Here is a 19,821-nt window from a genome sequence, read left to right on the forward strand (position 1 = left end):
CTGAAGGAGATCAGCCCTGGGATTTCTTTGGAAGGAATGATGCTAAAGCTGAAACTCCAGTACTTTGGCCACCTCATGCGAAGAGTTGACTCACTGGAAAAGACTCAGTGCTGGGAGGGATTGGGGGCAGGAGGAGAAGGGGACGACAGAGGATGAGATGGCTGGATGGCATCACTGACTCGATGGACGTGAGTCTCAGTGAACTCTGGGAGTTGGTGATGGACAGGGAGGCCTGGAGTGCTGCGATTCATGGGGTCACAAAGAGTCGGACACGACTGAGCGACTGATCTGATCTGATTTCTTTTGGGGGGAGTGGTAGTAATGTAAGTGGTATTGAGTGTAAATTTCAAGTTTTACTTGTTCATTACTGGTATACAGCAAAGTGATTGACTTTGTATATTAACCTTGTATCTTGCAAACTTGCCATAGTCACTTAATTCTGGGTCTGGTGCCTTCTGTTTTGGAAGGTTATTAATAATTGATTCAATTTCTTTCATAGATATGGGCTTATATAGATTGTCTCATTCTTCTTGTGTGAGTTTGGCAAGCTGTCATTCAAAGAATGGTTTATTTCACCTAGATTATCAAGTTTGTGAGTCCAGAGTTGTTCACAGTATTCCCTGATTAGCCACTTACTGTCCATAGGATCCGTACTGAAGCCCAATCCTTCATTTCTGATGTTAATAATTTGTGTCATTGTTCTTTTTTCTTAGTTAGCCTGGCCAGAGGCTTACTGACTTTATTGATCCTTTCAAAGAATCATCTTTTGGGTTTGTTATTGACTTCCTGTTTTCAAATTCATTGGTTTATGCTGTAATTCTTATCATTTCTTTTCTTCTAATTACTCTGGATTTAATTTTCTCTTCTTTTTCTAGTTATCAAGTGAAAAGCTTAGATGATCAATTTCAGATCTTTCTTTTTTTCTAATATATGCATCCAATGCTATAAATTTTCCTCTAATTATTGCTTTTGCTGCATTCTACAAATTTTGTTTTTATTTTCATTTAGCTCAAAACATTTTTAATTTCTCTTGATATTTCTTGACTCATGTTTATTCATTCAACAAACATTTTACTGAGCTTGTCCTGAGCTAGTTACTAAGAGTACAAGTTGAATACAACATTTCTGTTTCCAAGAAGCTCTATCTAGTAAATAGAAGGATGTGAGAACCACTAACTATAATGAAATATGGTAACACACAATGGAGATAAGTATATATTATTCTGGGGAGAGAGATGAAGGAAGATAAAATCTGCCCGAGGCAGACACAAAATGCTTTCTTGAGTTCTCTTATTCAAATATAACCTCTGTTTATTTCCTTCCTCGATAGTTTCATGTAGGATTAATTTAGTATTTCAGTGTTTCCATAACATGCTTTATATTCATCAACAGTATCAGTTATCATATTTTACTACAGTTTGTTTATAACCCTATCACTAATATAAAATTGTAAGTTTCTTGACAACGTGGTACAGATCTTACTCATCTTTGTATTTCTAGTACCTAAGAGCATCAATAATAAGAATTTAATAAATTTTTTGTATGTAACTGTACACATATATAGACGGATGAATGAGATAATATATGGCATTATTATAACCATTGTTTTAACAAAGCTATAAAATCAACACAATAGTTTGTGTAGATATTGTAGCTATGACACAGTGAGCCTGAAAAAAACAGAACCTTAAATGAAGACATTATTGTTGTTGTTCAGTCACTAAATTGTGTCTGGCTCTTTGCTACCCCATGGACTGTAGTATGCCAGGCTCCTCTGTCCTTCACTATCTCCCAGAGTTTGTTCAGATTTATGTTCATTGAGTCAGTGATGCTATCTAACCATTTTATCTTCTGCTGACCTCTTTTCCTTTTGTCTTCAATCATTCCTAGCATCACAGTCTTTTCCAATGAGTCAGTTCTTTGCTTTAGGTGGACAAAGTATTGAAGCTTCAGCATCAGTCCTTCCTACGAATATTCAGGGTTGATTTCCTTTAGGACTGACTGGTTTGATCTCCTTGCGGTCCAATGAATACATGGATGACTCTCAATAAGATATTAAAATTTGTACTATTTTAAATAACAAATTGTAGATCTTCATCCCTCTGTATGCCTTCTAGAAAAATTTCCGCTATTCAATCAAATATTTCTCTGCTATTTGAAACCCCTCCTTTATGCTAAAATATATAACTACTCTTGTTTCCTGCCTAAAGTTGGCGAATCACTTGGTTACCTTCAATGCTAACACAGCCATTCAAGGTGTCCATTCTAATCCCAAGAAGATTAATCTAAATGCATGCATTTAGAACGACTGCCTTTAGGAAAAGTCCCAGAGTCATGCTTACTTACAAGCTAGAGGGAAATTTATCAAAGGCTCAATGGGTAAAACACAAACTCAGACATTTTAATATTCATAATACACACAGTTTGTATATTTTTCTTTGGAAATGGAATTAACATTCTTGCACCAACTGGAAATGGTAAATTCTTACATTGTCAATAGCTTTCCCAGGCTTCTACAGCTTTGCTGTGCAATCATTTTGGCTACAGATTATGAGAATATTGCAGTACATGCCCATCAGCTGGCAATCTGAAGGCTCCTTCTACTACTGAAAACAACATGTGCTCTAGGAAATAAACTACAGAAGTTCACTTCTGGGCAGGAAGTATTTCAAAATGGAAATCTACTGCACATTTTGTACCTGGTTTCTTGGATATTGACAGATAACACATCTGGATTTTAGGATTACAAATTTATTTTGCTAAACACAATGCCATGCTTACTGTATAGTAAATCTTGCCAACTGTCTTAAGTTCCATCCTTGGGTAGGGGGTTGGTGGCAGAAGATGCCTGCTGGTAACAAATATGTAACTAGAGGAGTCACTGAGTGGGGGAGGGAGAGGTGGGGTTCAAAATCATTTTTAAAAGGGACCTTGTTACAAGAATGTAAATGCAACATGATTCAAGAAATTAAATGAAGAAATGTAGGCAGAGAGAAAACAAGGTAAGGAACTATTCAGATGAAGAAGGTAGACAAATGGAAGTGGATGAGAAATTAGAATTCAGATTCCAACCACCATCACATTCTTTATGTTCCATGGTATCCCTGAGAAAAACAGATGCTCAGTCTAATACTCGATGGAATTTTCTCACATGTGTTTTCATGGAGAGTCCACTGGGGCCTTCCCTGGTGGTCAAATGGTTAAGAGTTCGCCTGGCAGTGCAGGGGATGCTGGTTCAATCCCTGGTTGGAGGACTAAGATCTCACACGCCATGGGTCAACTAAACCCTCGTGCCACAACTAGCGAGTCCATGTGCTTCAACAAAAAATCCTGCCTGACACAATGAAGATCCAGAGTGCTGCCACTAAGACCCAATGCAGTCAAATAAATTAAAAATTTTAAAAAAAGAATTCTAAAAATACTCCATTGTATGCAAATAAAGATGTGCTGTGTCATTTATGAAAACTTTTGAAAATCTTGAAAACAATTATTTGTCGACACTTGCTTATGCACTAACACAAAGTGTGGACAGGAAAGATACAAGAAGCACTGCATTTCAACAACCTTAAAATAAACACAAGTATAAAGTCTTTCAAGCCTTTCTTTTTAACACTGCTTGAAGAAAACCAATGGTAAATGACTGAAAGACATACAATTCTGTGTAAATAACTCTGTGAGGTGGGGAGGTGGTCAAAATGATGCTACTAGATACCTTTGGTAGTCCAAAGGTGGGTTGGCCACCCCAGTGATGGTGAGTATCGTGTTGATGAGCCACCCTGGGTTCAAAGGTTTGTTCACTGCTAAGTACTTATTCTGTTAAGTTCAGCCATGGCCCCCACAGCAGGCAGGGCTGAGACTGTGGTACCTGTGGGCAGAGACTGCCTGGACTCCAGGTAGGTAAGGGGCAAGGCAGCAAATGTTCATGCAGACTGCTACCATTTTAGACTTAATTTCTTTTTCAAATGGAAAACCTAATGATGAATGTTATTGTGCTTTTGTATGAAGTTTACTAAATGCATAAAATAAGAGAGAAGTTTGAGCAACTACATTAAATATTAAACAGCAGCGCAATAAGAGCACAATGTCTTTATTGTATTTTTATTGCTACATTATTTTGATTAAATATAGATTTATTTATATAAATATAAATGTTTTAATTATTTTGGTTACATCAGCAAATGTATAAACACAATCACCACCCTTTGGGCACTTTAAAGCAGATGTAACCAAATTGCCACCTTGGTCATTAAAATAATACTATTGTTAAATATTCCACAAAAGCAGCCATAGTTCTAGAGATCTGAACACATATATCCTCCTATAACTCTCCCTGACTCCTGTTACTAAGGCAAAGGGATGATGTTCCTATTTTCCCTTCCATCTGCTGTTTTCTTGCCCATTTTCAGACTTCCTGCGAAGTCTTAAACTGATTGCACATATCATAGTAGCCGGAAGGGGACCCATGTGATTTTCCTTGCTTCTCACCCCTACCTGCTATCCCTGAGAATGTCTGTAACTATACAAGCTAACTTTTCTAACGGGGTCCTTTATGAACATTCAAACTAGTGGCTTCACCTTGGTATGCTGCGGATGCTAGAGAAACCAGGAGGTGTGAGCCTATGGGGACGCCCCAGGTTCAGTTCCCTCCCCCACTGGCCAACACTTTCATAGGCCAGAGCATGCTGAGGTGTACAGGATATCTGCTTCCCTGGCTCAGCGGTAAAGAGCCTGCCTGCCAATGCAGGAGACGTGGGTTCAATCCCTGGGTCCAGAAGATCCCCCTAGAGAAGGAAATGGCAACTCACTCCAACATTCTTGCCAGGGAAATCCCTTGGACAAAGGAGCCTGGTGGGCTATAGTCCATAGGATTGGAAAGAGTCAGATATAACTTAGTGGCTGAACAACAAAACAAACAACAACAGAGTGTCTAGACCTTCAGGGTTTCATGTTTCTAGTCTGGACCAGTGGCTCTCAAAGTGTGGTCTCCAGGCCATCCGCATCAGCATCATCTGGGAATTGGTTAAAAATGCAAATTCTCGAGCTTCACTTCAGACTTAATAAATCAGAAACTCCAGTCACGAGGATCACTAATCTGTGTTTTAACCAATTCTCCAGGTGATTCTGATGCTTGCAAACGTTTGAGAACCATAGATTATTCTCAGTTTGGGTCCACTGGAGGTGTGTTAAGAGTGTGGATTCTGGAGCCAGACTTTCTGATTTCAAATTCCAGTTCCCCCACTCACCACATGCTATTGTACAAAGTGCTTCCCCTTTCTGTACCTCAGTTTCCTTATCTGTAAAATGGGATTAATAATAGCATCCCTTTCCATTGGCTGGTTGTAAAGATTCATGAACTGTTTGAATAACTATTAGCTACTTTTATGAAGTCAAACTACTGACTGAGGAATGTGCTCCTAAGGAATGAAGATCTGGCTCAAGTTGTGCCTTGGGCAAACCTCTTTACTTCCCTGAGACACAGTGACTTCAGCTGTAAATGGACCATTACATCTGAACCATCTGAATCACCAGGCTGATGTAAGTTCTTTGTAAACTGACAGAGACACAGAAGGTAGAGTACCAAACATTTGGCACACTCGTCAACGTGATTGTGATCTCCTTCCCATTAGTGCAGCACAAGTCCAGTGAACTGTCTCTTTCGGTTTCTTTCCACCAGCTGATCATCCTACCCTTTTTAGAGGGCACTCCATTCATACTGAGAGCAGCTGCTACAGTGTACAAGCTATTTTTCTCATGTCTTTTGTAGCACTTGTTTAGATATCAAATGTTCTCTCTCATCTTCGGTGACATCATTCTCACTAAATAAATATTTGTTTTTCCCCTAGTGGTTTCCATCTGAGTTGAAAATATGCCATAGTTAGTAGCATGACTTACTTGTTGATCATCCTGGCAAACTTGCATAGAGCAATTATACTGAAGACACATTACAATAATAACCATTTATTGAGTTCCCCTCCGACAACCTGTGGGTCTTCCCTGAGCAGGATGTGAGAATTCAGGTTAAAAAAAAAATTTTTTTTTAAAGAAAAATCTCAGCAACGACAATCCAGCACAGCCAAAAATACATACATAAAGCTGTGTGTAACCCCCAAAAATATCTAAGGAAAAAAATATCTGAGCAGAGACATCAGAAGATGCACATGCTACACAAATCAGGAAATAAACTTCACAGAATTAGTTAAGAATTAAACAGAGGCTTTTCTAGCAGTCCCTTGGAGAAGGAAATGGCAGCCCACTCCATTATGCTTGTCGGGAGAATTCCATGGACAGAGGAGCCTGGCGGGTCCATGAGGTCGCAAAGAGTCGGACATGACTGAGCGCAACTAACACACACAACAGTGTGCTAAGGCTCCACATACCTCCTTTCCTCATTCATGAATGAATGTTTCATTCATTCCTCAAACATCCCTGTGGAGCAAGCACTATGACTATCCCCTGTTTTATAAGTGAGAAAACAAAGGCTGAGAGAGGGTAAGTAACTTGACTGAAGCTTTGCAGCTAGGAAGATCTCTCTGATTTTATTGTACTCTGTACAATAAAATCACCTTCACCTGGAACTCTTCAGGCACTTTGAAAACTAGACACGCTAAGACAAGGACAAAGACAAATGAACCAGCTTGTTGTCACATGCCTCTCAATAGGAAAACGTGTGTTTGGGTAGAGTCTCAGCAACATTTTAGGAATGAAAGATCAAGGAGCATTTCAGTCTTCTCCACTCACTACTTTTGTCCCCGAAGATCAAGGCTGTGCTTTAGGTGGATATCTAATCTTACCTAAATAAACCAAAATTAAACTACCACTGTGTAATTTTTGTTGTAATTTTGTGTAATTTTTAACAACTTTTGTTTGTTAATTACATTGATTTAGATAAATCCCATCTAGTGGGAAATTTAGATAATTCACCACTCCAGATAGCATATTCAAAAGCAGAGACATTACTTTGCCAACTAAGGTCCATCTAGTCAAGGCTATGGTTTTTCCAGTGGTCATATATGGATGTGAGAGTCGGACTATGAAGAAGGCTGAGTGCCGAAGAATTGATGCTTTTGAACTGTGGTGTTGGAGAAGACTCTTGAGAGTCCCTTGGATTGCAAGGAGATCCAAACGAGTCCATTCTGAAGGAGATCAGCCCTGGGATTTCTTTGGAAGGAATGATGCTAAAGCTGAAACTCCAGTACTTTGGCCACCTCATGTGAAGAGTTGACTCACTGGAAAAGACTCTGATGCTGGGAGGGATTGGGGGCAGGAGGAGAAGGGAACGACAGAGGATGAGATGGCTGGATGGCATCACCAACTCGATGGACGTGAGTCTGGGTGAACTCCGGGAGTTGGTGATGCACAGGGAGGCCTGGCATGCTGTGATTCATGGGGTCACAAAGAGTCGGACACAACTGAGTGACTGAACTGAACTGACTGATCCCTAGGGCATGTTTTTAATTAACAATTGAAATAATATCACTTGTCTATTCAAAAACATCTTTAATGACTCTCTATTTTTTGTAAGGCTTTCATCATTCAAAGAGGTCAGCATGCAGAGGGTCACTTGGAAAACCTTAAATATCTATAAAATATCTATAAAACCTTAAAGCTTATTTAGAAATGTGAATTACATAAGAAAATCCTGTTTACTCATAACATCATCTTAGAATGTGAGCAAAAAATGTCCAATGATCACCAAATGAATGTTTATAAAAACCTATATATGCAAACATTTAAATAAAACCAAAAAATGTCTCAACCAACCTCTTTACTTGGCAGGTGCCAGAGGATCCCTCATCTGGTGAAAGTAATACTTAAAACTCAGTTTTATTTAAATTGGGCTTTTTGCTTTGCTTTGTTACAGTGTCTTGGAAAACAAATCTATGTAATTTCCCAAGTATACAGACCTGAGAACTGCCCTCCAGAAATATTTGAATAAATTAATTTGCTAACGCAAATGGAAATGAAATGCAATTCAGTGGATCTTTTCATCCCAAGCCTGAATTCTGTCAAGGTTCAGAGTGCAGTTGCTTCAACTTTTGAAGTGGATTTTGTAAAGATCCTTAGCTGTTACCCATGGATGATATGAATTTATGGCGTGCTAGTCTGAATAAAAACAGCATTATAACATAAAATGCATCATTAATACTTTAAAACCAAGTATGATTTATATTTATATAAATAACATAAAAGAAGCCAATTAAGCCAAAGTCACTGGAGTGTAAATAACATAAAAACTTATTGTTCTGTAAGCTACTGAAAATAAACTAATAATGAAAGTATTTATCATACGTCTAAAAACCAAGCAGGTACGAGTGGGTTAAGCAGACTGCAGGGGGAAGCATCTTTATTTCTCTGACATCTTTAAGGCAGGCCCAACATTTTCATCCAGTTCAGATCCATTTAAACTGTGACATTATATCTGAAAGTTGCCTTTTGTCCATTTGAGTAATTAATAATTTAAGTGTAACAAGGACATCTTGATTCCAACACTTTGTAATCTGACTAGGAGGATATTTAAAATTCATTACAGTACATTAAACTTGCACTGAACAGTTAGCTTCATCGCAAAATAAATAAATAGCCAATTTGCTTTGATCAGCAGAAATTCTGATAAAATCAGCAAAACCCCAATTAAAATGTGAAAAATGTCACCTACTGTAGTTATTCTAATGGAACATGGACTTAGAGGAAGGAACTGATTCAATGTTTATTTTCATACCAGCTGTGGCTTCCAAATGTAAATTATTTCATTTTTGCTAGTGTGGCGAGCTTCTACAAGGCCTCTGTGTTGGGTCTATGGTTGAACAATTTGTATTACATAATAAGGCTGCTCTGGGGGGCTGCGGTTCAATTCCCTTCATTTCCTGGCAAATCATTGTTTTCCTTAAACGTTCACAAGTCTTCCCATCTGAGGGAGTACTATCAACCGATAGAGGGCATGAGCTGTGACCATATTGGCCCTCAGTCCCTCCTGGCATGTGTGAACACCATCCTGGGTAGAGGCAGTCTCTCTCGGAAGAATTACCACCCTCTGATCTTGCTTCTCGCTGTATCAGTCATTTCAGTCCATCAGCACAATGCTGTTGTCTACAATAATTCAGACTCTTGTCACAGCATGGCAAGTTCAAGTACAATATTTGTTTGTTCATTCCTAGTACTTAACGTGGCGCCAAGTGCCATGCGGGTGCTCAATAAAACAGTCCTGGAAGGACTGAGAAGTCCCACCCGAATCTTAGTCTCTTTCTCTCTGATTCTATGGCAGGTGCTCGGACTTTCTCAGTTCAGAATCCAGAAGGCAAGTCCCAGGACCTCAGTGCCTCCAAAATTAAGAGAATAATTATGGCAAAAGAGGAAAAAACTGCTTAAAATTTCATTGCATGCCCTGTTTATGGAATTAAAAAAGAAAAACATAATTGCTTCAAATTGTAAGATGAGTTTTCTTTCCTCATCTGCCTTTTCTTCCATGTAGGCAGTTTCTTCTTGACAGAAACCATGAGTTAATTTCTAACGAGCACTGTGGAATCTCTGTCAGTTCTGGTCACTTCAGAAATCAGTAACAGGAAAGGAATGTGCAAAATTGAAAATAACTGTGCTGTGTCGTGGGCGCCGTTTTCTTCTGTTGCATTTTTTCACAATGTGTTTCATCATCTTCTCAATAATCACACATGGTATATATTTAAGAAGAAATGTCACGATGAGACCCTCAGCATGGAACTGGGCCCATATGCAAATGAACTTGCTTATTATCCAGTTAGAAGATGGAGCTTACGTTTAAGCAAACTCACAATTCAAAAACCTCTAAATTAAATTTAAACACCTCTCAGCAAATAATGAGTTTAAAATTAAGTGAAATAACTGCCATTTTACTGAGTTTAAAACAACTAATTGTTTGGAGGCTGCTTTCACTCATTTGAAGTTTGTCCAACTACTGCCATTGCATTTCATACTCTGATTTTATATTTTTGTCATAGTTTAAAGAGAGGGATGGGATGGGGAGGGAGGTGGGAGGGGGGTTCAGGATGGGGAACACATGTACACCCGTGGCGGATTCATGTCAAGTATGGCAAAAACCACTACAGCATTGTAAAGTAATTAGCCTCCAATGAAAATAAATAAATTAAAAAAAAATAAACTAAAGTCTTTTGCTAAATAAAATAAAATAAAATAAAATTAGCAACAAGACAAAAAGAAAGAGATTCCTTTTACTAATAAGCAGATGAGCCAGTCCACTTGCCAATAAGAGTTCTGCATGTGTGCCTTAATATATGCACTGCAAAACTCAACCTTGAATATGTCCATGTGAATGTAAGGCTGTATTTGTATCCTTAAAGAAAAGTAGACATATGATCTCATCTGCAACTGGTCATTTGTTTTCATTGAATTAGAATGCATAGTGTAGTGAAAACAGAAAGGTCTAGGTAGAGATCACTTTCCACCACTGCCTGTTTACTGAGATTCTAGGCAAGTACCTCAACAATTCCAAGTCTTATTTTCCTATATTTATAAAATGGGATAATAATACACCCAATTGGTAGGATTATTGTGAAAACTGGATGATCATAAATGTAAAGCACACAGGCAAACACTGGGCACATAGTAGTCACTCAATAAATTCCAGCCGCTGTCATTAGTCACTACCATGCTTTGATTAAGAAACATGGTATGTTAATAAGATGCAAGGTCTTGGTCTTCAAAAGGGTTGCCAGATGAGCAAATTAAAATACAGGACACAATATCTGGGACACACCTGTAGTAAAAAATCATGCAGTGTTTACTTGAAATTTAAATTTAAAGGGGCATCCTGTATTTTATCCAGCAATTCAGTGCTTAAGTTCTGGTACTTAAAGACCTTACAACGTTGTGTCCAACTCTTCGGACCTCATGGACTGTAGCCTGCCAGGCTCCTTGGCCCATGGGATTTTCTAGGCAAGAGTACTGGAGTGGGTTGCCATTTCCTTCTCCAGGGGATCTCCCTGACCCAGGGATCAAACCTGGGTCTCCCACATTGTAGGCAGACGCTTTACCATCTGAGCCACCAGGGAAGTCCTTATAACTGCATTCAGTTCAGTTCAGTCGCTCAGTCGTGTCCGACTCTTTGCAACCCCATGATCGCAGCACGCCAGGCCTCCCTATCCATCACCAACTCCCGGAGTTTACCCAAACTCATGTGCATCGAGTCGGTGATACCATCCAGCCATCTCACCCTCTGTTGTCCCCTTCTCCTCCTGCCCCCAATTTCTCCCAGCATCAGGGTCTTTTCCAATGAGTCAACTCTTCATATCAGATGGCCAAAGTATTGGAGTTTCAGCCTCAGCATCAGTCCTTCCAATGAACACCCAGGACTGGTCTCCTTTAGGATGGACTGGTTGGATTTCCTTGCAGTCCAAGGGACTCGCAAGAGTCTACTCCAACACCACAGTTCAAAAGCATCAATTCTTCGGTGCTCAGCCTTCTTTACAGTCCAACTCTCACATCCATACATGACCACTGGAAAAACCATAGCCTTGACTAGACGGACCTTTGTTGGCAAGGTAGTATCTCTGCTTTTTAATATGCTATCTAGGTTGGTCATAACTTTCCTTCCAAGGAGTAAGCGTCTTTTAATTTCATGGCTGCAATCACCATCTGCAGTGATTTTGGAGCCCCCCAAAATAAAGTCTGTTTCCACTGTTTCCCCATCTATTTCCCATGAAGTGATGGGACCAGCATATTACCTTTTAAATATTTGGAAAATAAACAAAGAGCAGGTAAGAAGTGAAGTGTTTAGATTATAGCTTAATTCTTCACTTTATTTTGGGCACAGAGACAGAAAGTTTCCACTGTCACTTTGGATGTCCTTGGGACACCATGACATGCAATCAACATCACCTGTGCTGGCTGATAATTCAGAGGATATGATGCCCTTGTTTATAGCACCTTCAATTCCACAGACATTTTTACTTGACTAATTCACTGTTTCATACCAGCCAGGGGGTTGGGAGGAAATCATTCAAACCACATGCTACTCTGAAGTTCGGTTACTTGGCTGGAAAACAGCAGATAAATTGATAACTGCAAATGGTCTGAAATTTGAATGATTCTTTTTCCACTTCAGCTAAATCTATTGAGCACACTCAAATAATTTAAAAGTGCTGAAAATAAGCAGTATTGGGGATTAATGAAAGCAATATATTCACTCTGTTGCATTTATTATTTTTAAATTATAGGACTCCCACTTGAAAGAACGCAATGAGTCTGAAATGAAGCAATTTTGTTGTTAAATATTGTCATTTAGAATAAAATGCATGTGTCTCTGGGACTGAAATAGCCCAAGTTGTTGCTGTTTTCTGTTTATCCTTAACTATTTTTAAGTGAACCAAAAAAAAAATACTAACAAGGAAGTACCATGTGGCAATGATCCCACAGGGAATTGGCTAGATGTGGCACAAAAGTTGCTCAGGATGTGAGAACCAAGGAGGCAGAGATGGACATCCAGATCCGGGCAGCTCCTTCCAGGGTCCAGCTAGGAATGACTCCTCTTTGCTCCTGGATTGGCTCTAACCTAGTACCTCCAAAAACAGTGGGGTCACAGAGAGGAAACAGCGGGCAAAGACAGAGACCTGGATATCATGTTCTTTGGGGTAAAGACCCTACCGTCAAAGAGCTTACTTTCTAGTAGAAGAGACACTTTTTGGCTATGTGACTTGAGGCAAATTTCCTATCCTTTCTGAGCTTCAATTTCCTTATCTGAAGGATGGATGATACTATCTAATGTGAAAGGTTCTTGTAAGGACTAGAAATGATATACAAAACGCACTAGAAATGATACATGCAAAACTCATGGAGCTCCGGAGGAACAGAAGTGGTAACTGTAAAGATTATTATTACTTTTGCTACTATTATTTTTTGCTATGTCTCATTAGAAATAGAAACCAGCACATTTAAAAAAAAATTGCAAATACCATATGATATGACATATGTTGAATCCAAAATATGACATAAATGATCATATCTACAAAAAAGAAACAGACTCACAGACATAGAGAACAGACTTGTCATTGTTAAGGGGGAGGAAGGAAGGATTGGGAATTTGGGATTAGCAGATGAAAATTATTGTATATAACACAGATAAACAACAAGGTCCTACTGTATAGCATAGGGAACTATAGTCAATATTCTGTGATAAACTATACAGGAAAAGAATATGAAAAGGCATATATATATATATATTTAACCAACTCACTCTGCTGTACAGCAGAAATTAAGACAGTGACTTCAATAAAATTTTTAAAAAAGAAATGGAAACCAGTGGCAGATAAAGTATAGGATACCCAGTTAAATTTGAATTTTAGATAAATAATGCATACTTTCTTTAACATAAACATGTCCCATACAATATATGGAACATGCTCAATAATGAATAAAAAAATCATTCATTGATTACCTGAAATTTGAATTTAACTAGGTATCCTCCACCCCCCACACCCCAATTTGGCAACCCTAAGGAAAAGGTCCCTTCCAAGATGCCTGATGAAACTGAAATCCTTCCGAGTCAAGTTCTTTCCTATTAATTTTTTTATAATGTGGATGCTTTCTTTATTTCATTTAAATTTTAAATTTATGTGCAACAGCAAATTGTTTATTAGGAAGAAGGTGCAGAGTGTTAATATCCTCAGGATGGCATTATATTCCTTACAGCAGAATCAAATCTGTGCATGCAGAGTTACTAGGAGGGCATCTTTGTAAAATGGGGTGTAAAATAGCAGTCACTTCACTTATAGGGCATTACAGATAGCACCACACTACAGTCTGTGGGGAGTTGAATGTGGACATTGGCGCAGGGAAAGTGCACAAAAAAGGGAAGCTACTATTGTTATTATCCATTTATTCATTCAACCAACCTTCATTGAGATCCTGCACTATGGCAGGCACTGTTGAGGCACTGGGGAAGAAGGCAGTAATTCTCAACTTGTTGGGAGCTTCTATACAGCACAGACCCTACTGTCATAGAGCATACTTTCTAATGTGGAAAACAAATAAATAAAAATAGGTTATATCCAGTGATGATAAATAGTACAGAAAAAATGCTCTACAAAAATGAGAGTGACTTACCACGTTGTGCTTCTCAACAGGGTGGCTGGGGAAGGAAGCAATGCTGATAGTGACATTTGGGCAGAATCTTTCACGAAGTTAGGGAGCAAACCACAGACATCTTCAGACAAAGAACATTCCAGGGAGAGAGAAGAGAAGTGCAAATACCCTGATGCCAGAGAGTACTGACAGGCTGAAGAAAACCCTTTATTGATGAGAATGATCAAGAAAACCTATTTTGGTTTCCACAAGTCAGTTTACCTTGAAATTCTGGTCTCACATAGACCTCAGGTTCTCAATTTCAGCCCAATTGGAACCACTGCCTACAAAACTTACTTTGACAACCCCCTGTATGTGTGTCAAGGCCTGAGAAAGTGCCACTTTAAGGGTTTGTTCTTAAGGGGAGCAATGCCCAGCTGCTGCCACGGCCTTTATCTAGCCCCATCGACACTGAAAGGTGATGCTCCAATAGCCACCTGAATCTTGTACTAAACAGAGGATCTTACAACAGAAGACAAATTCTTGCTGCTCTCCTCCAGCTTCACTTTTGTTTTCTATTTCAGCCATTTTCTTTCTCTGCTTCCAATTTCTATCCTTTGTTGTATTAAATGATTATTAAAACATCCCATCCCTGCAAATATCTTGTATTCAACCTTGACTTCTAGCATTTATCCATTATCTTCATTTCTTTGTCATGATACAGTGAAGGCAACTTAGTAAGATGATCTTCAGGAGACGTTTAGGTTATTTTTTCAATCTTTTAAAAAGGCAGCTTGACTAGATTTTTAGTCCCTTCACATTTTTCTTCCTCTAGAGCTGTTGAAAGTGCTTTCAAGAATAGAGCAGAATTATTTAAAATAGTCAAACTCATTTTTAATATGCCGGTACTATATGAAAGCGGTTCTTGGATTCAGTAGTTGTAGCTCACTCTTAAGTAGTGTAAGCATATTTCTTTCATTTACATTACTTTCTTCTATATAAAGTATAAAGATCAACTCCAGGAAATTAACCTGATAGGATCTATCAGGTTCAAGGGTTTCTTGAAGGGTTTCTTATTTTTAAAGTTCTTTTTATTTTTTTTGGTAAATACTTTATCACTGTGGCGGTGAGCAGAATAGATACTAGGACATTTTTCCTGCTGCTGTTGCTCCTATCAGAATTAACCCTGATACCTCGCCAAATCTGGGGTATAAAAAGTTCCCTCTGACAAAGCTTCTGAAAGTTTAGCAAGAGCAGTTGAATATCTGGGAACAATGGTTTCTTGAACTTTCTGCACAAGGACTTATTCATGCATTATCAACTTTTTATTGAGACTTCTGAGCAATTTTGTTTAGTGACAACGCAGGAGCCCATGAAAGGGAAAGAGTCATTTAGACTAGAAATTTCTTACATTGAATCCTTTAAGCTACTGAGGAGTATGCCAAGGTAAAGAGAGTATTAAGTCATGGGCGCCAGCTGAGACATCCTTCAGGAAGGTGATGCCTCCTCTGCCTTTTCCTTGGATCCTCTTCCCCACCCTAGAGCTCACCAAGTGTTTCCATTTCTCTGAGAAATGGCCACCATCTCACATTTCCTTAGCTTAAGATACTTGATTGCAGCTTCTATCATCCTCAGATCCGGTTTTAACTTGCAAAATGGAAGTCATAGAAAACAAACACATACACAGAGACTCTCAGCCTAATGTACCAGGCTCATTATCTAGCAGACTTGGGTTACAAAGAGTGCCATATTACATGTACGCCCTAGAGAAACATCAACACAGAGAAGTACCACATCCCATGGTAATGACGTACCTTAAAAAAATGCTACCTGAAAGTTCAAGCATTCCTGAACAGTTTATTTTTGAAGATGAATCCCAACTTCCCAGAAGCTCTTTCCATCTCACAGTGAAAATAAGATGCAGGGCACCGAACAACAACAACATCCCCTCCCATCTCCAGAGTAGCCTCCAGAGCAAAATGGTGGCTTACAATAAGCAAACACCATGAAAACATACTGTATCAATTAATAAAGAAAAATAAAGTTTCCTCTCCATGCTGTTCACTTATCCTGCTCATTTCTTAATAGTCTGACATTCATAAAAGGCCAAAGGACTCTGACCTTGACAAGCTAACTGAGCAGGAAAAGGCAATCATGTGTACAAGGCTGTCATCCACTCCACAAATTATGATAAAATATATCTCGGCATCAGAAAAAAGAGTTGCATATCTCCAGTGACATCCACAGTAGTACATTTAAGGATTTGAACAGAACAGCAATTCATTTTGCACTAACATGTTTTATGGTTATCATCAAGCGTTACGTCTTCAGAGACTGAAAGGTGATGTTTTTATGGACTCTGGCTCCTCGCTGCATTATCTTCACAGCTCAGAAATTATCTCTCTCTCTTCTTTAATTTCCCCCTTCTCACTCCCTACCTTTGCCCCCCATTTAAAACAAAGCAGTCGTTTTTGTAAAGGAAAAGAAAAAAAAAATGAATCCATATTACACAAAGGGCACAAAATGAACAGATTTCCAACCCTGAATAGTTTCAAAATGAATGATTATCTGGCTAATTAGTGAAATAAATAATAATAATTGCCTGTCCCTCCTCATTAGAGCCCTTAATAGTAAATGAAACTCCAGTGCAGAGTGCCAGTGAGCTGGTTTCACAGTACAGGACTCAGAGTTCTGAGTGGAGGAAATAAAAGAGAGATGACCCTAGCTGTCAGATGTCCACATGCCAGCCCCCTCAAAAGTACCCATAAGAGAAAGAAAAATAGGGGCTTCAGAATCTGCAAAAGAGATGTCTGGGGGCTGAAAGGGAATATTTCTGGTTTCCTTCTGTGCTTAAGGGTTATACTAGGTTTCAGGCACCAAAGAATGAGCACCAATAGTTATGGACACAGACAATTAGGGCCAGAACATAGAAGGAAGCATTCACCCTTGTTCAAAGATAACTTGTTCAGCAAAGTCCATGTTCTTAAGGTCTGATCTAATTTACTCACAACATCATTTACCCGAGCTGCTTGTTAAACCTTGGGTTCTAGACTCCCTCTTAGACCCACTGGCTTAGAAGCTCTAGGGGTGGCCCAGGGTGGGCGTGTTTAACAAGATTCTCTGGTGTGCAGTTTGAACCTGAAGTGGAGTACCCCTGCAAGAGTCAATGGATAGTGAGTCTGGGCAACGCTGTGAAATAAACCCCATGCTGCTTTGTTGGGGAAGATTATGTAGCAGGCAATTTCATCGAATTGGATCATCCCCCTGTAGAGATTTTTACCCTGTGGTTCAGTCACAATATCCTCTTACCAGGGCTTCGCTCTGTCCCAGCCTCGCCACCACATTTGAAATTAGCAGAGAACCTTGTCGCTGTTCTGCTTCTGGAGTCAGCCCAGCCAGACCTATTACTCAACACTGAAAGCATCTGATTGGCTTCTAATGAGGCAGCAGATCAGCTTTTAGGGGTCTGTTCTCTGTGTGATGTATGAATGGAGCTCCCATTAATGTTAATCAGTGGGGAGTTCCCATTGCTCAGGCAATTGTATTGTAAACTCTTGCTACTTGATACTCTAGTCATCTTCTTCCTGTGTTTTGAAGTCTGCAAGTGTTCAGGCATAAGCAGGAATTGTGAATGAAAAGGTTGTCTTTAACCTTCTCTGGTTTTCTAAATAAACCTCCCTTCAAGACTCTCAAAGGCCCACATCCATGCCGCTCCCTCCACAATGACATATTTTATCCAACCACATTAAGTAATTAACTAGTGTAACCATAATGTGCTTAGTCCTGGGGAGACAGAGGTGTTCCTTGAACTTGAAGAACTTACAGTCTGGCCTGGGTGACAGATGGGTAAAGGAACAATCATAAAACCACCGTACACATAGAACAGACTGGGAAGGAAGCTTGGGGTGGAATTTCAAATGATGAAGAGGAACTGCTCAAGAGGAGAAGAAATGATGCTCAAGAAAAGATGCTTAAAAGAAGAGCATTCCAGCAAGGGAAGGAAGAGCTTATACCAGGGCCAGCTTAACCTATAGTTTCCACTTGTCTGAATCTCTCACAGTAAGCACCATGCCCAGGACCCAACTTAATGTAGAGGACTGCAGAAATGTTTTTGTTCTCATTTATTTTAAAAGTAAAAGCAAAAAAGATATATAATAATGAATTTAGCCTGGATTATACTCAGCTTTATACCAACAAAGTCATAAAATACAATATTTAATTTTTTAATGGAATAAGAGGCACATAACGGCAAAAATGCCTATCTCAAAAGTCACAATGGGCTAAGTCATCAGCCCTGGCTTACGCAAAGATACAGGTGCAGAATAAAGTCTGGAACAGCAAATGATGATACCTAAAGAACTGTGGTGTTGGAGAAGACTCTTGAGAGTCCCTTGGACTGCAAGGAGATCTAACCAGTCCATTCTGAAGGAGATCAGCCCTGGGATTTCTTTGGAAGGAATGATGCTAAAGCTGAAACTCCAGTACTTTGGCCACCTCATGCGAAGAGCTGACTCATTGGAAAAGACTCTGATGCTGGGAGGGACTGGGGGCAAGAGGAGAAGGGGACGAGAGAGGATGAGGTGGCTGGATGGCATCACTGACTCGATGGACGTGAGTCTGAGTGAACTCTGGGAGTTGGTGATGGACAGGGAGGCCTGGTGTGCTGCGATTCATGGGGTTGCAAAGAGTCAGACATGACTGAGCGACTGAACTGAACTGAACTGAAAGCACTATGACCCCATACCCTGCAAAAGACACTTTTCTAAGAGCCTACTGTTAACCTACTACTAACTTCTTTACTCTTCACAATCCAATGATGTAGGTACAATTACCACCACCTCCATTATAGAGACAGAGAAATCAAAGCAGAATAGGATAAGCTCCCCAAAGTCGTGCAGATAATACACTCACACAGTCATCCAGAAAACCAGGGCACCTCTCCAGGCCCTGTAACTCTAGAGTCCCCACACTTAAGCTTTATGTGGACACACCTCAAATTATTCAGTTATCTGTGATAAAGAGTCTACTTTCTTTCCTTCCCGTCAGCCACAGGTCAGTACTTTTGTAAAAAAAACAAAAACAATAAAAACAAATTCCTGCAAAAAAGAAATATGAAACATAAAAAAGACAAGCTTTTTTTTTTTAACATAAATTAACCGATTTATTATAGGCTAGCAACATTATCAAACGGTGGTGCTTCTACTGGTCCTTCAATTCCTTCAGTCTTCTGATGGCAGACTTTACTGTGACAGCAGAGGTGGTGTTTTCATGCTGTTTTCATGCAGGAACCACAGTGCCAAATGCCCACAACTCATCTCTTTATCTTGGTTTTGCCACAGAAGGAGCAGGTATACTTGGCGTGCTGGCTGATTTCAATTTTCTTCACCATTTTCCCGAGGAAGGCACCATAATGGGTCCCGTATTTGCCCATGATTCTGACCTTCTTGGTGCGTTTCACCATGTGAACGCAACCTAGATCCAATCCCAAGAGCAAGACAGCTTTTTTTTAAGAAAAAAAAAAAAAAGACTAGCCTGGGGACTTCCCTGGCAATCCCATGGTTAAGACTCTGCACTGCCAATGCAGGGGCACAGGTTTGATTCCTGGTCAGAGAACTAAGATCTCACATGCCATAAAGCATGGCATAGCCAAAAAACATTAAAAATAGATGAGTGAACAAATTAAAAGGCTTAAAAAGATAAGCCTAATTTAGAAAAGATTAAATTCAAGATAAAAGTATGTTTCAGTAGTACTTTGATGTTGCAGTTGTGTCA

At 39.4% G+C, this 19,821-nt stretch overlaps 1 pseudogene; it reads right to left on the reverse strand.

The window, feature by feature from the left end:
• Positions 1–19,248: 19,248 nt before the first annotated feature.
• On the reverse strand, positions 19,249–19,510 carry LOC104989177 (annotated as a pseudogene).
• Between the last annotated feature and the right edge of the window lie 311 nt (positions 19,511–19,821).

The sequence above is a fragment of the Bison bison genome, unplaced genomic scaffold (assembly GCF_000754665.1).
Source record: "Bison bison bison isolate TAMUID 2011002044 unplaced genomic scaffold, Bison_UMD1.0 scf7180017864146, whole genome shotgun sequence".
NCBI lineage: Eukaryota > Metazoa > Chordata > Mammalia > Artiodactyla > Bovidae > Bison > Bison bison.